General features: G+C 50.5%; 1 long non-coding RNA gene across 4 annotated transcripts in view; it reads right to left on the bottom strand.

Annotated features, from left to right (window-relative positions):
* The window catches only part of LOC146871327 (uncharacterized), a 230,566-nt gene that overhangs the window by 74,660 nt on the left and 134,504 nt on the right, over positions 1-21,402 (bottom strand). For 3 of the 4 annotated variants that reach the window (XR_014980987.1, XR_014980988.1, XR_014980990.1), the window contains one exon: positions 830-912. The exons of the other annotated variant lie outside the window; for it this stretch is intronic. This is a non-coding gene — a long non-coding RNA (uncharacterized LOC146871327). The remainder of the gene's footprint in view (positions 1-829; positions 913-21,402) is intronic. 4 annotated transcript variants of the gene reach the window in all.

Raw genomic sequence — 21,402 nt, 5'->3', positions numbered from 1 at the left:
AAAAGAGAGCGATACTTGGATGGTACCAGATAATACTGTGGTTGCTTCATCACCTGTGACAGAGAAGGCAGTGGTACGTCCATTATCCATTTTTGTAAAGAGGGGTCATCCATCATTAATGTTTGAGAAGACTGAAGTAATTTGCTCAAACATGCTGGAGAAGACGGTGGTCCAACCCTAACCTTTATTGCAAAAGAAGGTAGTGCTGTCACAACTTGTTATGGGGAAGACAAAAGTCCAACACTTAACCTTGTTGAAGAAAGTGACTGCCTTGTCATCAGATATGCTAGAAACTGACAGCCCCCTCTTTTGTTGGGGAATGCAGCAGTTCAGCGCTTACCCACACTGGAAACATCAGACTTACCATCACCTTTGTTGGAGCGGTTTATAGTCAAACCTCCACCCATGTTGGAAAAAGATGATATGCAGCTATCACTTGTGTTAGAGAACATAAGGAGCAACTCCTCACCCATGTTAGATCAGACAGTTCATGCCTCACCAGTGCTACAAGAGACAATGGTCCAACCATCACTTTCTCTGGAAATGTCCTTACCCATTTTGGAAATAACAGTCCAGCCATCTACAGTGTTCGAAAGTACAGTAGTGCAGTCCTCACCCATGTTGGAAAAGACAGCTGACCAATTATCCCTATTTGACAAGGTGGCAGTCCATATGTTACCCATGATAAAAGATACAAGTGCAAATACCTCACCTATGGAAAGTATTACAACACTGACCTTAACTGTGTTAAAGAAAAATGAGCTTCAACCCTCATCTATGTTGCACAAGCATGTAGTACAACCCACACACATTTTAGATTAGCACTCACCTCTTGAAGTCAGCAGAACCCTCGCTTGTGTTACAGTTGAACACTCCAATCCTTTCCCATGTTGGACAGAATGTCAGTCCAATCTTCACCCATGTTGGAGAAAACAATGGAACAGTCCTCACTTAGGTTACAGAAAATGGCAACCCAACCTTCTTTTATGTTGGAGAGCACAGCAGTACATGATTCAAACATATGTGAAAAAAACATGTTTCTGATGGATACATCTGCCAGTGGATTCCCCACCTTGTGAATATCCCCTGTGCCAGCAACATTCGGAAACTTTTGTAGCAGTCCACGCCGATGAGGTCGAAGACGTCACAGAGACATGGCTCCGCTCGAGACTCCGCTGACATCACCGGCTCCATAAGAACACCTCGCTGGCGTGATGACGTCAGTTCCCTTTTTTTCTGCGCCGTCGACGCCAACGGATTTCGGGAATCGCTGTTGGTAGCTTTACTGTTACTTTGTGTTTTTCTGGGTTTCTCTTTTGAGAAAGAGGTCGACAAAGAAGTCGGGCTTCAAGCCCTGTCGTGAATGTGGCAAACATGTCGATCACGGATCCACATGACGACTGTGTGGTGCTTGTCATCTGACCACGATGTGGATGGTTGTTCTTGCTGTCGCAAGATTAGCTCCAAGGCTCTAAAAGAATGGGAGGCAAAACTCTTCATCGCTAGGATGAAAAAGGAGAAGAGAGGAAGAAGGAAGTCGAGGACGAGGTCACGATCAAGGTCGGCATCGAAGTCTACTTCGGGGCATGCTTCACGATCCAAGAAGCACAAGGAGGCATTCCTCGACATCACTCTGACAAGAGTTCGGCATCGACATCACCAACTCGACGCCGAAAGGACTGTCTCCTTAACCCGTTCCGGGTTCGCCTCCTGGTCCTTCTTCTCCAGTGGCTTAACCGGCTCCGGCTACTTCTCCAGCTTCATCTCCGGATCCGGCCTCATCTCCGGCCCCGGTTGAGGAACTTCAAGTACCGGGTGAGCCTGCGTCGCCGCTTATTCCACCGTGGGCGCTGGTTGGTCCGAGTCCGGTGATGCCTGACCAGTACCCTGCGTTCCCTGGACCAGGTCAGGACACCTCGCATTATTTAATGCTATGTACGGGGTATTTGAGAGGCATGTACACCACTGGTGCACCTGTGGGTCCGATGGGTCCAATGGCATTCAATTTGGGGGTGCCGCAAGTCTATCCGCAGGCCCCTTTCATGCCATTTTTTCCGGCAACGCAGTCTTGGCATCTACCGGCGCCGATGACGTCGACGGCGCTTCCTTCTTCACCGGCGCCGGCTCGACCTCGTTCAACGCCGGCTGCTCCTGCGGATCCACGCTTGTACAGATTCGGTCCAGAAGGGAGGCTCAGAGTGGTTGATGAGCAAAGGTACCTTCTGGAATAACAGGAGGAGAGATGGTGGAGTCTGACGAGGTGTTTGAGGAGCTTAAAGAGGCTAGTGGACTGGATTAGTCTCCTGAGTGGGAAATTACTCCACCTTTCGATGAACCCTCGAAGGATGTGGCTCCATATCATGCAGTCATCAGGAAGGCTGCAGAACTGCTGGATCTTCAGGTGCCAACTACTGAGTTCAAATCAAACATTCTGACTGAAGTGTTGCATTCTCCTACTGCAGTTTGAGCCGTTGTTGCCTTTTAATGAGGCCATTATTGACCCTGTGTTGGAGGTGTGGTGTAAGCCTTTTTCTGCTCCCGCAGTCTCCAAGACTGTTGCTAGGAGGTATAGGGCAGATCCAGGGGACCCTGAGTTCTTGACATCACATCCATCGCCTGAGAGCCTGGTGATTCAGGCGGCTTGTTCAGGAAAATCCAAGGGTGCTTTTCCTCAGGTTCCGGGGAACAGAGGCTAAAAAGCTGGACCAGTCGGCCAAAAAGGTCTTTTCATCGGCCAGCATGGCACTAAAATCAACAAATGCCACTTGCCTTTTGGGACGCTATGTTCATGCGCTCATGGACTCTGCTAAGAAACTGGCACCAAAATTATCTGAGGATAGGGTTGGTTTTAATGAGATCTTGACGGATGCCCAGGCAGCAGCACGCCAGGTGATCCAAAGTGGGCTGGACACGGCGGATTCAGAGGCAAGGGTCATGGGTCTTCTATTGCCACCAGCAGGGGTGCGTGGCTGAAGTCTTCGGAGTTTTCCCCGGATGTACAGTCGACTCTGTTGGACTGGCCATTTGATGGATCTGGTTTATTTGGCAAAAAGGCAGATGCTGCTCTTGAACGTTTTAAGGAGAGCAAGGCTGCGGCTAAGTCTCTGGGCCTTTAATCCCAGTCAAGGGGGTCGTTTAAAAGGTACAGAGGTTTCGGAAGGGCAACCTTTCGTTCCTACAGGCAGACCCAGCAGCAAGACTCTTTGTCTAAAGGATACATAGGTAGAATCAGGGGTCGCTCACGTGGCCGTCGACTCTCCTCCTCTTCAGCCCCTCCTTCCACCGCAAAGCAGCCCTAGATCCGCCATTCTGGATCATGTTGGTCCTGTGGGGGGCCGGCTTACCCATTTTCTACAAGATTGGAAATCTGTAACTACAGATCTTTGGGTTCTAGATCTTGTAAAAAATGGGTACGCCCTTCCCTTTCGGGAATTCCCTCCAAATGACCCTCCTTGTCAAGGGGCTTGCTCAGAGAACCATCGTCTTCTCCTACAGGAGGAAGTCCTGAAGTTACTACAGAAAGGTGCGATAGAGGTGGTTCCAGAGCAGGAGAGGGGTCAGGGATGCTACTCCCGGTATTTCCCGATTCCGAAAAAGGACGGCAGATTGCGTCCGATATTGGACCTCAGGATCTTGAATCTTTATCTGAATTAAGAGAAGTTCAAGATGCTCACCCTTGCGCAGGTTCTTCAGGCGCTGAATCAGGAGGACTGTATGGTGTTGATCGACTTACAGGATGCGTATTTCCACATCCCCATCCTGAAGTCGCACAGGAAGTATCTCTGGTTTATGGTAGGATCGCAACATTATCAGTTTGCGGTCCTTCTGTTTGGTCTTACTACTGCACCCAGAGTCTTCACGAAGGTGATGGCAGTGGTGACAGCCCATCTCAGAAGGCCAGGGATTTCAGTTTACCCCTATCTGGACGACTGGCTGATCAAAGCGGAGCCGCCAGAGAGGGTGCTACATCATCTGCAGGATACAACTCAGCTGTTGTTCAAATTGGGTTTCTCGATAAACGTGCCCAAATCTCACCTGGTGCCCTCTCAGCGCAACCTGTTCATAGGTGCGGAACTGGACACTACTGTGTGTCGACCATTACCTCTTCCTCAAAGGATTCTCGACATACAGGAAATGATTCCTTTATTTTGCAATGGAGTGGTCGTTCCAGTCCTGAAGGTCCTTCGCCTGCTCGGTCTGTTTGCTTCCTGCATTCTGTTGGTCAACCATGCACGCTGGCACATGAGGGTGCTCCAGTGGTGCCTCCGCAGGCAGTGGAATCAGCACAAAGGAGATCTCAGGGAGTCTGTGAGGATCTCCAGAGAAGCTGCAGCGAATCGGTCTTGGTGGAGTGGAGGTCAATCTGTCCCAAGGAAAGCCCTTCCATCTACCTCCATTGGTGGCCACAGTGATAACGGATGCATCCACTTTAGGGTGGGGTGCGCATCTGGGGGATCTGGAGATCAAGGGTCTTTGGTCTCCAGAGGAAAGGTTGCTTCACATCAACCTTCAGGAATTGCGGACGATTCATTTAGCACTCAAGGCTTTCCTCCCTTCCCTTCGCGGTCAGTCTGTTCAGGTCCAGACGGACAATACTACCGCGATGTGGTATTTCAACAAGCAGGGAGGAGTGGGGTCTCTGTCTCTGCAGAGAGGCCCTGCGTCTATGGTCCTGGGCTCAGGACCATCAGATTTGTCTGATGGCAAATCTGGCCGGGGTGCTGAACGTGCGTGCAGACAGTCTGTCGGCAGTTCTCCGCCGAGGCTCCATACGGAGGTGGTTCGTCACGTCTTTCGGATGGGGGGGGGGGGGGGGGGGGGGAGCTCCTCGGGTGGACCTATTCGCCACTCACAAGATTGGTCACTGCCCGTCATTCAGCAGTCTCCAGTATCCGATGCAGGGAGCGTTGGGGGAAGAGAGAAGGACGCGTTTCAGTTCAGTTGGAGCTCACAACTCCTTTACGCGTTTCCTCCCATACCCTTGATTCCTCGGGTTCTGAGGAAGATTCGCCAAGACCAGGTCCAAGTCATATTGATCGCCCCGGATTGGCCAAGAAGGGTGTGGTATACAGATCTTCTCCACCTCTCCTCGTGCCCTCCGCTCCGTCTCCCTCTCAGGGCAGACCTCCTCTCGCAATCGGAGGGGCAGGCTCTACACGCCCTCCTCCAGAGCTTACACCTTCATGCCTGGAGATTGAACGGGGCAACCTGAACTCTTTCTCTCCCATCTGATGTGGTAGATGTAATTTTGTCTGCCAGACGTCATTCCACCAAATTTATCTATTCCTATAGGTGGTCTAAATTTGTTCTTTGATGTGGGGAGAAGTTAATTGATCCTTTGAAGGCTCGTTTATCTGACATTCTGCAGTTTGCCCTTTCTCTTGCTCAGCAAGGCTTTGCTGTGGCTACTATAAAAGGATACTTATCAGCTTTGTCGGCTTTCCTTTGCTTGCCGGATCAGCCGTCATTATTCAAATCACCTATCGTTCTTAGTTTTCTGAAGGGCCTCACAAACAGGTTTTCTCCTACTCCCTTTATTGTGCCTCAATGGGACTTAAACCTTGTCTTGACTTATCTTATGGGTTCTCCCTTCGAGCCCTTACACAAGTGTCCCTTGAGACTTGTCTTTTAAGACGGTTTTTCTCATTGCAATCACCTCGGCAAGGAGGGTAAGTGAGCTTCAAGCTCTAAGTTCAAAACCCCCGTTCTTGACCATTCATGCTGAAAGAATGGTACTCGGGACCAGGGCTGCATTTCTGCCTAAGGTGGTAACTCCATTCCATCTGGGGCAGTCCATTACCCTTCCTACCTTCTATCCTCCCCCTCACCCTTCCAAGGACGAGGAGAGACTTCACCACTTGGACCCTAAGAGGGCGGTGAGCTTCTATCTGGACAGGACTAAAGACTCCAGAGTTGATGACCAGCTCTTTGTGGGCTTTGTTGGCTGCAGGAAAGGTCGAGCGGTGCACAAGCGCACCCTTTCCAGATGGATTGTCTTGTGCATCAAGATATGCTACTCTTTGGCTGGTAAGGAACCTCCAGAGGGTTTAAGGGCTCATTCCACTAGAGCAAAGTCTTCCACTTCTGCTTTGTCTAGGGGCGTTCCTGTGGAGGACATTTGTAGGGCGGCAACTTGGGCCTCCCTCCACACCTTCACAAAACAATATTGCTTGGACACCGAGGTGAGGAGGGACGGACACTTTGCTCGTTACGTCCTTCAGGACTTTCTGGTATAGAAGGGTGGACACCCTCCTCCGGGAGTGGGGACTGCTGTGGGAATCTATTCACAAGTTGAGGAATCCACTGGCAGATGTATCCATCAGAAGAACAAGTTACTTACCTTCGGTAACGCTTTTTCTGGTGGATACAGTATCTGCCTGTGGATTCCTCACTGACCCACCCACCTCCCCGTTGTCCATCCTTCTATACCTGCAATTCTATTAATGGTGTTTCAAAATGTGCATTGTTACTGTCAAAGGCATTGTGTTATTTCTTTTGCCTTTCTACTTATTCTCCACACTGTGTGTTGCTTTATATATTATGTACTGTGTATATATTGCTGTCAGTCCATCCTTGTGCCTCGAAGGCACGGAAAAAAGGGCGGAACAGACGTCATCGCGCAGACGAGGTCTTCTTATGGAGCCGGTGACGTCAGCGGAGTCGCGAGCGGAGCAGTGTCTCTGTGACGTCGTCTTCGACCTAATCGGCGTGGACTGCTACAAAAGTTTCCACATGTTGCTGGCGCAGGGGATGTTCACAAGGTGAGGCATCCACAGGCAGATACTGTATCCACCAGAAAAACCGTTACAGAAGGTAAGTAACTTGTTCTTTAGTTTTTACTCTTGCTGGAACAGAAAACTGACCAACTGCTACCTATTTTTGACAACACAGTGGCTCAGTCCTCACCAATGTTGGAGATGACATTTGTCCAGTACTCTCACTTCCGAAAGGTCAGCTGTCCAGCCCTTGTTGGAGAAGAAAGTGGTCCAACTGTCACCAGTTTTGAAAAAGGAAGTGCAAACGTAAAAAATGATGGAGCAGACAGTGGTCCACCCCATTCCTCTGGTACAGAAGACAATAGTGAAGCACAAATGCCTATCGGACAAAACAGCTTCCCAGCCTTCAGCCTTGCTGGATAGCACACAGGACCAGCATATGATGAACAAAGCAGTACATCGATTATCTGTGCTGGAGTAGACCACAACCAACCCCTCAACCATATTAGAGGATAAGGTGGAGGAACCAACTTCTTTTGAGCCAGACCACCCCTTAAGCGATTTGGAAAAAACAGCAGTCCAACCTTCACCCATTTTGGGAAAAATAGCAGTTCAAAAGTCATCCATGTTGCAGAAAACAATGGTCCAGTCCTTACCCATATTAGAGAAGCAAGCAGCACATATGTTGCAACAACTTCCCTTGTTGGAGAAAGTGTCAGGCCAACTCATCTGTTTTGGGCAAGCAGGTGGTCAAATCCTCATATGTTAAGACGGAATTGCAATTCAACCCTTACCTGACTTGGAGAAAAAAGTTGAGTGCTCAAGGATTCAACCGTTGCTTGGGTTAGAAAAGACAGCAGTTGAAGCTTCATCTACTTTGCAAAAAATGACTTTCCAGTTTCCACTTGTATTTCAGAAGGCAGCGGTCGAACCCTCATCAGTCATCGAAAAAAATAGTTGTCCAACCTTCACTGATGTTGGACAAAACAGCTACCCAGCATTCACCCGTAATGGATAGAAAAGAGGACAAGTCCATTTTGGATAATAAAGTGGTCCATCATTTACATGTGCTTGAAAAGAAAATAACCAAACCCTCAACCATATTGGAAGATAAAGTGTTAGACCCATCGTATGTGTTGCTAATGGTGGCAGACCATCCACTACTAGAGTTGGAGAAGACACTTGTCCAAGCTTCGCCCATGCTGCAAAAGGAGGAGATTCAATCCATAGCAACTGTGAAAAAGCCAGAACTGCAAACCTTACCTGTGTCGGAAAAGATAGAAGTCCAGTCATCTCCCTTGTTGGAAAAAACAACTGTTCAACCATCATCCATGTTGGAGGAGGCCCTAACCTCGACCATAGATATGGTAGAAGTCCAGCTGATCCAACAACAACCCTTGTTGGAGAAAGAGGCAGGCCAACCCTAATCTGCTTTGGAGAAGCAGGTGGTCAAATCTTCACATAAGTGTGAAAAGATGGTAGTTCAACCCTTAACCATGATGGAGGAAAAAATAATTTGAATTCTCAGGGATTCAGCCCTCACTTGTGTTGGGAAAGACAGTAGTTCAAGCCTCATCAATGTTTCAAAATCCTCAATCCCCACTTGTATTTGAGAAGGCATTGGTTAATATCCCCCTTGTGGCGGAACCAATGGTCAACCAGCCTTCACTGAAGTTGGGAAAGAGAACTAATCTACCATCATCTGCGTTGGAGAGCATTTCTAACCAGCCTTCATCTGGGTTGGAGCAAATAATTCAACCCTCACTTGTGTTAGAGAATGAGTGCGTCCAACCTTCATCCATGTTTGAAAAGTCAATGTTGGAGAAGACAGCAGCCCCAACCGTACTGGAAAAGAATGCTGGCCAGCATTCACCTTGGATAGGTGAGCAGCAGTTTTCTTCACCACCTTTGCATGTTTTAGAGAAAAGTGCTGTCCATCTCCTGCCTAAATTGGAAAAGGGAGCCCAGCCATTAGCTATATTGGAAAAGACTGCTTTACAACCATCAACCCTTATGGAGCAAAAGGAAGTCCAATTTTCACCCATGTTTGACAAGACCGTGGTACTAACATCATCTTTGTTGGACAATGTTACGCAGCACTCATGTGTTGGAGAAGGCTGTATTACTTGTGCCTATTTTGGAAAAGGCAGAAGTTCACTCACCTGTTATGGGGGAGACTGTTTTGCAACCATCACCTGTGCTGGAGAAAACTGCTATCCAGTCCTCAGTTATATTGGAGAAGAGGGTAGATCAGCTCCCACCTGTTTTGAAGCAAATTGGTCTCTTGCCTTCCCTTGTATCAGAGGGGGCAGCAGTCAAACCACCATTCAAGTTCGAGAAAATTCCTGCCTCACCCTTGGCAAAGACTACTTTTTCACCCACACCCATGTTGGAAAACACAGCAATCCAACCTACTGCTGACAAACATGTGCATCTGTTGGAAAAGACAGAAGGTAAAACCTTCTCTCCATTGTCTACCAGTTTTGGAGTAGGCAGATGATCAGTCTGAAGTGGGAAAGATAGCAGGCCAACCATTTCGTGATTCAAAGAATTCATTGTCGGAGTTAAAGATCACAGACTTGTCGTTACCTATCCCGGAGAGGGCAAAGGTGCAAACCTTGTCCAGTGCAGAAAATGCAGCGATCCAGCTGCCACCTGTGCTGGAGACGATTTCAGGCAAAACAGCATTGTTGGCAGAAACTGAAGCTGCACCTTCAACCGTTTTGGAAAAAAACAGCACCACCCTTGTCTGATTTGGAAATGGCTATGAGACAAACGTGGCACAGTTTGCAGAAGAATGTAACCCACCTACCATTGTTAAAGAATTCTATATCACCAGTTTTAGATTAAAAGCTGAACTGTATGGCGATTTTGGAGAAGACGGAGACCCAGTCTGTGATGGAGAAGGAGTAGTTTCTTTTCTGTAACTCCAGTTCTGTAGTAGGGGTATCTCTGTCAGTCATAATCTAGTGAATAGTCCCGCCCATGTGCGGGGACCCCGGAGCAATAAAAAATAATCTCTTAAGGTGTCAAATCATGCAGACCTGCATCCACCTTTAACAGAGAATTTAATTTAAAGACCGATAATGCAGCCTATATCCACAGGCTACACTGTCCAGTACTTCAACTAGAAAATTCCACCAACATCCACAAACAGCACTGCCTGTCCAGCTTTTCTCCACAAGGGAAAAACCCTGCCTCTACCAGCAAAAGCCTCTGGAATGATAGAGAGGAAGGAATGGATAGACAAGCCCCATAGGCTGCCATTATGTGGCTCAGAACAGGATACTGTGCCTTTAAGAAAACTTTCCAGAACTTTCCCAGTATCCCAGAATGCACAGCAGGTCCCTTTCACTTTCAGTTCTTTTTGAAGGCGTAGCACGCCAGACCTGTAGCATTCCTTACATGAATAATCATCTCTCCACTGGGGAGGAGGGCGGGCGCTTATGACTATCACAGAGATACCCCTACTACAGAACTGGAGTTACAGAAAAGAAACTACACCTTCTGTAGTAGGGGATCTCTGTGTATAGTCATAATCTAGTGAATTGAATGGCAAGCCCATCCCCACACAAAAACTGCGGTGGAGAAGATATAAAACAATACCACTACTGTGCGAACAGATTTCGCAGCGAAGCCTGCCCAACCTGAGCATCTGCCCTGGCATCCGCGTCGACAGTAATGCGCAGCAAAGGTATGGACCGACTTCCCAAGTGGCCGCCTTGCATATTTCTGCAATCGGAACATTACGCAGCAAAGCAGTTGTGGCAGCTTTGCCCCTGGTGGAATGAGCCTTAGGTTTACCCCCTAAGGTCTAATTAGCCTTTTGATAACACAATTGTATGAGGGACACAATCCACCGAGAAATGGACTGCTTAGAGGTCGCGAGACCGGTCCTGACTGATCCATAATTAATAAATAAACAATTGGTCTGACCTACGAATATCCTTGGTCTTATCAAGATAAAATTTCAACACCCTCCGAACATCCAGGGAATGGAGAGACCTTTCCGCTGGCGAAGAGGGATTCTGAAAGAACATAGGTAAAGTTATGGTCTGGTTGACATGAAAAATCAGAGATAACCTTAGGAAGAAATTTAGGGTGAGTACGCATAACAACCTTAGCAGCGTGAAATACAGTACAAGGTTCTTGACAACATAATGCCTGAAGTTCACTCACCCTGCGGGCCGATGTAATTGCCACTAGGAACGCCGCCTTCCAGGATAGGTGCTGCAACGAAGCCTTGTGAATGGGTTCAAAAGGCTCCTTCATCAGTCTGGACAGCACCACATTTAAGTCCCAGGAAGGCGAGGGAAGTCTGACAGAAGGAAACACTTTCTTCAAGCCTTCCAAAAAATCTGACCACAGGGATCTGAAAGAAGGAAGTCTGTGAAGGGCATTTCCTGTAAGCAGTCAAAGCAGCCAGATGAACCTTAATGGAATGGAAATTAAGGCCGGACTGCGCAAAATGTAAAAGATATGGAAGGATGCCGTATTCCTTACATGTCGTAGGGTCAAAGCTCTTGGACTTGCACCAGATACAGAACCTCTTCCACTTGTAGGCATAGGACGTCCTAGTGGAAGGCCGTTTAGACTCCTTCAATATGTCCATACAATCTTCTGGTAGATTCAAATGGCCATATTGCACTCTCAGGAGCCATGCCGCCAAACTCAAAGACGAGAGGTTGGCATGCACCATCTGCCCCCCGAAGTTCGTGAGAAGGTCCGGCCTGCACGGCAGCCGTATGTGAGGAAGGAGCGACTGGTGAAGTAGGTCCGTGAACAACCACTGTCTGGGCCATTCCGGAGCAATCAGGATCATTCGAGCCCCTGACTGGGACAGTTTGATGAGCACCGCCGGAATCAGGGGAATGGGTGGAAAAGCGTACAGAAAGCTGTTCGACCAGTCGATCCATAGCGCATTCCCCAGCGTCGCCCGCCGGTAGTACCTGGATGCGAAGTCTCGGCATTTGCTGTTTTCGGCGGTGGCGAACAGATCTACGTCTGGAGTCCCCCACCATGCGAAGACTTCTCCTAGTACTTCGTCGTTTATGACCCATTCGTGGTTTTCCTGAATCAGCCTGCTCAGTGCGTCCGCCTGAACATTCTGCACCCCTGGCAGATGCGTGGCCGTAATAGTCAGTCCTCGGGCCAGAAGCCAGTGCCAGATCGCCTGCGCCTCCTGCGACAGTGCGCGATCTCGACCCCCCCCCTGCTTGTTGAGGTAATACATAGTGGTTGTATTGTCCGTCTGTATCAGCAGCGAGTTGGTCTGGAAGGACGGAAGGAAAGCCTTCAGTGACAGCTCTGAGTTCCAGGAAATTGATGTGGTACGTCGACTCCAACGGGGACCACTTTCCTTGAATCTGCAATTCCCCGGAATGCGCTCCCCAGCCTTGGAGAGACGCATCCGTCACGACACTCTTCGTGGGAATGTCCTTGTGGAAGGGAACCCCCCTGAGGAGGTTCTCCGCCGAACACCACCACTTCAGAGACTGAACAGCATGTAGAGACAGCTGTATCTTGTCGTCCCAAGAACCGGTCTTCTGATTCCACTGATCCTCCAAGCACTCCTGCAGTGGCCTCATGTGTAGCCGTGCGTGAGGAAGATACAGGAGGCCATCGATCCCAGCAGTGAAGACACCTTCCTCACGGTCGTCGATGGAGCAATCCTGAGGTCCTGAGCCTTCCGAAGGAGTGATAACCGTCTCTCCTCCGAAGGAGACACGCTTGCAGACCGCGTATCGATGGAGGCTCCCAAGTACTGTATGCACTGGACCGGAGTCGGGACCGATTTGGACAGGTTGACGTGTAACCCCAGCTTGTGCAAGAGCGCACGTCCACCGGAAGTGTTCTTGCGCTTCCGAGAAGGATGATGCCTTGATCAGCCAATCGTCCAGATACGGGTAGACAACCACCTTGTTCCTCCGCAGGTGTGCCACCACCACCGCCATGCACTTAGAGAAGGTCCTGGGCGCAGACTTTAGCTCGAATGGCAGTACTGTGTATGGATAGTGATTGGCGCCGACTTGGAATCGCAGGAACTCTGTGCTTCCGTGCGATGGGCACATGGAAGTACGCATCCTGTAGATCTATGGCACAGAGCCAGTCTCCCCGTTGCAGCTGAGGGTAAATCAGATGCAACGATAGCATGCAAAACTTCTCTCTGCGAATCCATTTGTTTGCCTGTCGCAAATCCAGAATGGGCCTGAACTCGTTCTTGTCCTTCTTGCGAACGAGGAAGAACCGAGAGTACAGACCTCTTCCCCTTTGAGACAGAGGTACCTCTTCTACTGCCTTTTTTCTCAACAAGATGTCTGCCTCCGCCTGGAGCTCTCGCAGCTGAAACAGAGCTTACCGGCGGAATCGCTGGAGGCGGGCTAACAAACCGAAGACTGTATCCATTGCAAACAATATTCAGCACCCACTTGTCTTGAGTAATTTTTCTCCACTCTGCCGGAAAAAATTGAATGCTTCCCCCCACTGGAGTGGGTAACGGTTGCAGGGGGGTAGTAGTCGCTCAGGGTCGAGACCCAGCCGGGCCCTTGGTAGTAGTAGCGGCCTGCTGGCCTCCTCTACCCCTCTGGCGTTTCTGGAAGGGTTTCCGGAATTGCTGCTGTTGGTGGTGCTGCTGCTGCTGCCCCGAACCCTGCCCACGCCCTCTTCCCGTAGACCCGAACCGCCTCTGGAACGGGCGCTTCTTCTTCTCGGCCTTCTCCAACCCGACAGCCGTCAGGGTCTCCGCCTCAGTCTTCATGCGGGCCATCTCATCATCCGCATGTTAACCAAACAGGGTTTCCCCCGAGAAGGGCAGATTGGCTACTCTGTGCTGAGCCTCTGGCTTGAGCGACGTCAGGCGCAGCCAAGAGTGACGCCTTTGGTGGACGCCATGACAGAAGGCGTGCGCCGCCAACAAGGCGACATCCGCTGCCGCACTGATGACCTGGTTCGAAACCAGCATACCCTCTCGCACCGTTTCCAGGAAGTCCTCCTTCCTGTCCCGAGGCAGCAGGTCCGCATACTGTTGGAGGGACTCCCACAAGGCCCGGTCGTAACGCCCCAACAGCGCCCCCGCACTCGCCGCCTTCATGGCGGTAGACGCGGTCCCACACACCTTCCTGCCCGCAGAGTCCAGCCAGCGGCTTTCCTTGTCGGGCGGGACCGTCGATGAAGGAGCTGTCGCATGCTGTTTCCTCGCCGCCGTCACGATGACAGAGTCCGGCTTCGGGTCCATCCTTAAAAAAGCAGGATCCGAGTCCGGTGCGCGATTTCTCAGGAGCCGTGAGGGGGCGGATTTCGTCACCGCGGGAGTGAGGAACAACTCAAACGCGGGTTCCACCAGCCCCGGCACTAGAGGCAGCAGGGGGCGAGACAGGTGTTTTTTGTGTAGAGTCTCGAATATCACGGACGTCGTGGGTGTCAGTACCGTCACCGTGATCCCCAACTTGGCTGCACCCCTCAGCAGCACCTCCTGGAAGGAGACTAGATCGTCCACAGGAGACACCCTAGTCCCCAGTGAGTCCGACAGCGTCTGAGAAATCCCTGGCCGAGGACCGTGTGCGCGACCTGGACCTGTGCCTCCTATGGCGCCGTCCTGATGCTGATGACGACCGCCTATGGCTCCGCGACCTTCTCCTCCTGACGGAGCGGGAGCGCGACCTCCTCGGCTTCGGCCTGTCCGCCGGTCTAGCCGGGCCCGGAGACCATGGACGTCGCGGCCTCGGCGTCCCCTGCGGTGGAGTCGGATACCTGGGCAGGGAGACCGACCGCGGCGGTACTGCAGGTGGCCCCAACGGAGTGCGAGGCGGTATAGACCGAGGAGGGGGAGGTGGAGGCGGTGACGCAGGTGGTGGTGGTGGAGGCGGTGGCGGAGGCGGCGATGGCGTAGGGATCCGAGGAGGTGTATACACCACGGAGTACACCGATCCCGGCGACTCCGTTCCCCTCTTACTCCTGGCGTCAGGGCTCCCCCTGCGCCGTCTCGAAGACGAACCCCTCTGCGACGTCGGTCGCCTCCTCGACGTCGAGCGCAGTCTCGAAGACAAACCCCTCCGACGTCGATCGCCTCGACGTCGACCTTCTCTTCGCCAACGGCAAGCGGCGCTCTCCCCTAGACGGCGTCGTCGCAGAAGATGCCGTCGACGGCGGCCTGTTCAGCTCCTTAGACGTCGAACGTAGACGCCGCTTCTCCCCAGAGCCCTGGGGAGACGGCGAACAGACCGTAGTCATCCCCCTCGACGCCGCCGATGTCGACGGGAAGTGGGGACGCTTGCTGGTCTTCCTGCCCCTGGGGAGCCCCCCAGAGGCCTCAGCATGGGCAGAATCAGCCCCTCCAGACCCACCTCGTGCCTTCAGCCTTCTGTCCTCCAGGAGCTGGAGCCTGATCTTCATCCTCTCTCTCAGGGTCCTGGCTGAAAAAGAGCGGCAGATCTCACACTCCTCAGGCACGTGGGACCGGGGAAGGCAGACAATGCACACCCTGTGTGTGTCTGACTTAGCCTTTTTTCTTCCACAATCAGGACACTTGTCGAACAAGCCAGTCATTCTGATAACACCAGAAGGAAAAAGGACTTTCTAACACTTGAAAAGTAACAAATAACCCTTGAAAAGGGAGAGCTCAATGCTCCAGGGTCCTACTAGCAGGAGCCGGAAAAAAGAACTGAAAGTAAAAGGGACCTGCTGTGCATTCTGGGATACTGGGAAAGTTTTCTTAAAGGCACAATATCCTGTTCTGAGCCACATAATGGCAGCCTATGGAGCTTGTCTGTCCATTCCTTCCTCTCTATCATTCCAGAGGCTTTTGCTGGTAGAGGCAGGGTTTTTTCCCTTGTGGAGAAAAGCTGGACAGGCAGTGCTGTTTGTGGATGTTGGTGGAATTTTCTAGTTGAAGTACTGGACAGTGTAGCCTGTGGATATAGGCTGCATTATCGGTCTTTAAATTAAATTCTCTCTTAAAGGTGGATGCAGGTCTGCATGATTTGACACCTTAAGAGATTATTTTTTGTATTGCTCCGTGGTCCCTGCACATGGGCGGGACTATTCACTAGATTATGACTATACACAGAGATCCCCTACTACAGAAGAGGATGGTTCAACCCTCACCTGTGTTGGAGCATGACAGGCTACAACCTTTAATTTCTTTTAAGGAAACAGTTTAGCAAAATGCACCTGTATTGAATGAGACAGGGTCATATTCCTCTCCATTGTTGGTAAAAACTACAACCCAACCATTGCACAAGCTTGAGAATATGACAGTCTATTCTGTAAATGCTTTACAAAAGTTGAGCAACCAACCACTGTGTAGGATGGAGAAGATTGCTGCCAAACTCTACCCCATGTTGGAGACCACCACAGGTAATAAAAAGAAGGTCCAATCCATGCCCATGTTGGAGAACTCAGTTTCAACTCCCACCTGTGTTGTCTAATATGGTGCCTGTGGAGGCAGAAATGGAGGCCCACATCACCTTTAGTGAAGATGGAGGACTTTCCCTTGACTCTTGTGGACAAGACAGATGGGCAGCTCACATCCTTGCTGGAAGGAGCGAGATAAACCATGCCTCCTGTGAAGACAACGGCCCAATCCATATCCTTGATGAAAATGATTGCAGGCCAACATACAACTGTTTTGGAGAACACAGTAGCCAAACAAACACCCTTATTGGAGAAGACAACAAGCCAACCCTTGCCATTAGTAGAAAAGATAGTGTCCGTGCCCATGCTGAATAGGATCGCAGCCCAAATCGCATCCTCAATTGCCAACCCATCAGTCTCAACTGTGCTTGAGAATAAAGCCTCTAATCCCATACCCAGGTTGTCAAACTTATCAGAGAATTCAATGTTGGAGAAAACCAAACTAACATGCTTGCCAATATTGGACAGGACTAAGCTCCATCATTCATTTTTGTTAGAGAATGAGATGCCCCAGCCAGTGCCTGTGTTTAAGTGAAGGGCATCCCATCCCTCTCAATTATTTGAGAATATAGCTGTCCAACAATCATCAGTGTTTGAGAACATTGAAGCTCCGCTGTCATGTGGTTTGGAGAAGAATTCAAGCCAGCACTTAAACATTATAATGCAAGAAATAACTCAACCTATATCGATGTCTGAGAATACTGCACCTTACCCTGCACCTATGTGTAAGAAGACCGAGGCCTATTCATTGCCACTGGTGGACAACAATGAGGTGCCTTCCTCATGTTCACCCTTACTTGATACAAGACCACCACCTGATAAAACACTTGCTCTTGTCAGAAAAGCCAAAAATAATGTCATTGAGTCAACATGTGCCTACATCAGATACAGTCATAGATCATCATTCTCAAACATCGAAGATATTGGAGGACCAGACCTTTTCACAAGCAGAGAAGGAAGATCCCAGTGTGAAAATTGTCCCAGAATTTCAATCTCACAAAAACAAAATGATTGTGGTGTACAGCCAAGAAGCACATCTAAGCTCCCAACATGCAAGAGCAGCTATAAGACTGGAGCCCCCCCCCCCCAAAAAAATGATCAAATGCAAGTAAACAATGAAAGTCAAAAGCAGCTTGTCCATTCTGATAACCAATATGGAATATGCCTTTCAAACCTAAAGAACAGTAGTGAGATTGAGCATCTGGCCAGTGAAGGTGCCAAGTCAACCCAGACAGTTGAGTTCACAACAGATTTGTCAGAGTCATCAGCAACAGATCGGCACTAGCCTATGGGTACGGCAAATTCTTCAGCCAAGGAGGAGCCTAGCGCGCAACCAAGATGGCCGTGTAGGCACAGGGCTCCCGAGGGCCTCCGCAACCTCTCACGTCTATCCTGAATAAATCCTGATTCTATCGACTGGCTTCTATAGGCGAACATAAGCGGAGGTGATACCCGTTGTCCAAATTTAAAATCAGACTTAAGGAACCGGGATACCATTGGCTTTAAGTTGGCGGCCTACTCCTGGCCTTGCCCCGGACTCGAGTTGGCGTGGTGCCCGGGCAGAAAGTAAACAACAACGGCATGCAGGACCTGGGCTGGTGTGTACCCCGCACTTTCACTTTCGGGTCTCCTCGCTGAAACTGGCTGAGAGACCCGGGCTGGTCAACGACACGTCGATAGTGGGAAGATTGGGAATCCAGACTTGATCTCGGACACTAGCCTGGCCTACGCTGCGTGATCGCCGAGGCTCATCAGATCGGCTGTCCAGAGATTACTAATCGTGCTGGTGGACGACAACCTTGGTGGCCCTCAGACAATGGCATCGAGATCGGACGGAGATAAACAAAAAAAGACGACTAGGCGGGGAGGTTATACCCAAGCAAATAACATGGACTGCTATGCTCAGTCAAAAGGATCCCCTAGTGGACTGCATAAGTCACCGGAGAGACCCAAGGAGGGCCCGGGATCGTCCATAGAATTAACATTGCAGGATGTCATGGGTGCCATCGACGAGATGAAAGCTGCGGTTATTCAGCAATTCGACACCTTGGCCCATAAATTGGATGCGGTTTTGATCGACGTTAATCTAGTCAGAGTGGACCTTTCAAAAACGAACAGGTCAAATCCTTGGATCTGAAAACGTCGAGCCTGACAACAGACGTGTCCGACTTGCAAACCGAGGTCCGTAATCAGCGGACATCCAATGATTTGTTTGTCCGTCGGCTGGAGGACTTTCAAAGTAGAGCTCAGCGGAATAATGTGCACATAATAGGGGTGCCGGAGAAATCGGAGGTTCATGCGGCCGACCTCTTCGTGGAAGATCTCGTGATCAACCATCTTGCACCCAAAGGGTTGAGTAAATGTTTTGCAGTCGAGCGGGCCCATAGAGTTCCAGGTGGTAAGCCAAAACCGGGCGCTCCCCCACGGCCCATCATTGCCAGAATTTTCAATTTCAGGGACAGGGACGCTATCCTGCAGGCCTCGAGGGTGAGTGGGCCGATGAAGTTTGAGAACACTAATATAAGTTTCTACCCGGACTTCACACAATCGGTCCAAAAGCAGAGACAGGGATTCATGGGTGTTAAACGGCGCCTGAGGGACATGGAGCTGAAATATGCGATGCTCTTTCCGGCCAGGTTGCGTGTCGAGTTTGAGGATCGGTCACATTTCTTCGACCGGCCGGAGGTGGTTGGATATTGGCTTGATACTTTGCCCCGGCGACGCAGTTGAGAGGACCAGACTGAGGAGAACGGAGGGGGCTTGACGGGGCAGGAGGTTCCCGGTGACTGAACATTGCGAAGACACTTCAATCCCTTGGTTCGATGTTTCTATTCAGTGCCTTATTCTTATATGCCCGGGGGTTGTGGGGTGCTTAGTGAGGCTCTTTCCTCCTCTGGGGTTTCTTTTCGTAGATTAGTCAATGGTAGGGCGAAAGGCACACTGCAAGTTGGGGGGGCTACATGGGCTCACGCAGGGGTGCAGGGAGGGGGAGTTGTAACAGGAATGTTGGTGGGGGGGTTGGGGAATGTTTTACAAGGCAACGTAACACTATATGACTGGTGGTTGGGGTCGTGCACAAGGCTGGGATGGGGGGTAGGGGATTGAGAGTACTCATGGAATGTGAATGGCTTGGGGGACAGGATTAAACGTGGGGTAGTGCTGCAGTTTTTGAAACGGCTCTCGCCAGACATTGTCTTTCTGCAGGAAACGCATCTAATTGGGAATTCTTGCCATGCTATGAATAGGCGGGGATATCGTCTCGCTGCTCACTCCGGTTTCACTTCTGGCTCGAAGGGGGTGGGCATCTTGGTTAGAGCCTCTCCCGCTGGAGGTGGACGATATAATCCATGATGACAGAGGGCCGTATGCTGCACTCGTAGGACGGTGGGAGGGCAGAACTGTCTCGCTGGTTTCTGTGCATGTCCCACCGGGATTGCAGACTAACATTTGCTGACTTAGGGTGCATGGTCCTGGGACTCCCGGGAGGGGGGGGGGGGGGGGGGAACGGGGGAGGTTCTGGTGAAGGGGGTTCTGGTGATGGGGGGGCGATTTTAATTCTGTTGTATCCGGTAGAGCGGATCGTCACCCTCCCAGGGATCTCCCTGGGGCGCAGACCTGGTTGAGTGGGTTTATAGATACCCTCGGACTTGTAGACTGCTGGAGATTACTGCACCCGGGACAGGTGCAATACACTTTCCACTCAGGGGCTCATGGAAGTCTGTCAAGACTTGATTATGTCCTTATGCCGGCGGCCCAAGCTGTGATGGTTAGGGAAGTAAGACATCTGGCCCGGGGTATTTCTGACCACTCCCCACTACTGTTGCACATGGAGGTCACCCCCGGGGCTGAGGGGAGGGTGGCGCCGATTAACTCTTGGTACCTGCGTAATCCTAAAATCCGGGCGTAACTGGTTAAGTCTCTCGAACACTATTTTAATGAAAATGTGGGGTCAGTATCATCTGCTGTCTCATTGTAGGAAGCCTTCAAAACGGTGATCCGTGGGCAAGCCTTTTCCCTAATTTCCCACACCAAGAAAAGCAAGATTGAGGAGGTGATTCGCCTTGAGAATTAAATAGCTAAGTTGGAAGGGGACCTGGAGCTGGGTGTTACGAATGATAAGTTGCACGTTCTCAGTCTCAAGCAGCTTGATTATAGAGCGTTGGTCACCGATGCCGCCAAGGTGATGAGTAGAGAGCAACAAGGGCGTTTATACGATGTGGGGGATAAGGCTGGAAAGTTGATTGCATGGTTGGACAAGAAAGAGAGCGAGTCGAGTGGTACCGGTTATTGAGAGAACGGATGGCGCGTGTGACTGACCCTGTGGAAATTGTTGAATGTTTCGCGGATTATTTCCGCGAAGTATACTCTCCAGTCTCGGAGCGCTCCGAGGATGACTCATCTACTGCTGAGAGATATTGCGTTGCCGTCTTTGTCAGAGGAGGATAGGACACTGATGGACGCGACGCTGTCTGATGAGATTGCTTTGGCCATTCGCTCGGTCGCTTCCGGCAAGGCCATGGGTCCCAATGGCCTTCCCATCGAACTGTATAAACTGCGTCCGGACAAGATGGCGCCTCATCTACGTGCAATGTTTCTTGAAGCACGAGAAGTGGGCTCCCTCCCCTATGATCAGCGTCTTGCCACAATAGTAGTTATTCACAAGGAGGGGAAGTCGCGGGAATCGATGTATCTCATATAGACCTATCTCACTGTTGAATGCGGAGCCCAAAATTCTAGCTAAGGTTTTAGCTAATAGTCTGATTAGGGTCGTTGGCGACTTGATCCATCCGGATCAGTCTGGTTTCATACCTCACCGTAACACGGCTCTGAACCTGAGGCGTCTCCATGGAGTGCTCGCCAGAGCGGCGCACAATCGTGAGCCGGCCATTTTGGCGTCTCTGGATGAGACGATGGCGTTTGACACTCTCGAGTGGCCGTATCTTGGGTGAAGTTGTTGTATGAACCACCATTGGCTCAGGTGGTAGTGAATGGCAGAGTGTCGACACCCTTTGTGTTGGGAAGAGGCACGCGGCAGGGCTGTCTGTTGTCGCCTCTTCTCTTCGCCCTTGCCTTGGAGCCTCTGGCTGCCTGGCTCAGATGGGAGCCCTCCTTGCGGGGCATTCGATGGACGCCTGAATTTGAGGACCGCATCTCTTTATGCGGATGACATTCTCCTGTACCTCACATCTCCCCGGCAGTCTTTACTTGTATTAGTCGATGTTCTAAACTCATTTGGTTGTAACTCCGGCTTGGTCATTAACTGGACTAAGTCATG

Source organism: Triturus cristatus, chromosome 1_1 (assembly GCF_964204655.1).
Source record: "Triturus cristatus chromosome 1_1, aTriCri1.1, whole genome shotgun sequence".
NCBI classification, from domain to species: Eukaryota; Metazoa; Chordata; class Amphibia; order Caudata; family Salamandridae; genus Triturus; species Triturus cristatus.
This window is presented reverse-complemented; position numbering and strand designations above follow the sequence as displayed.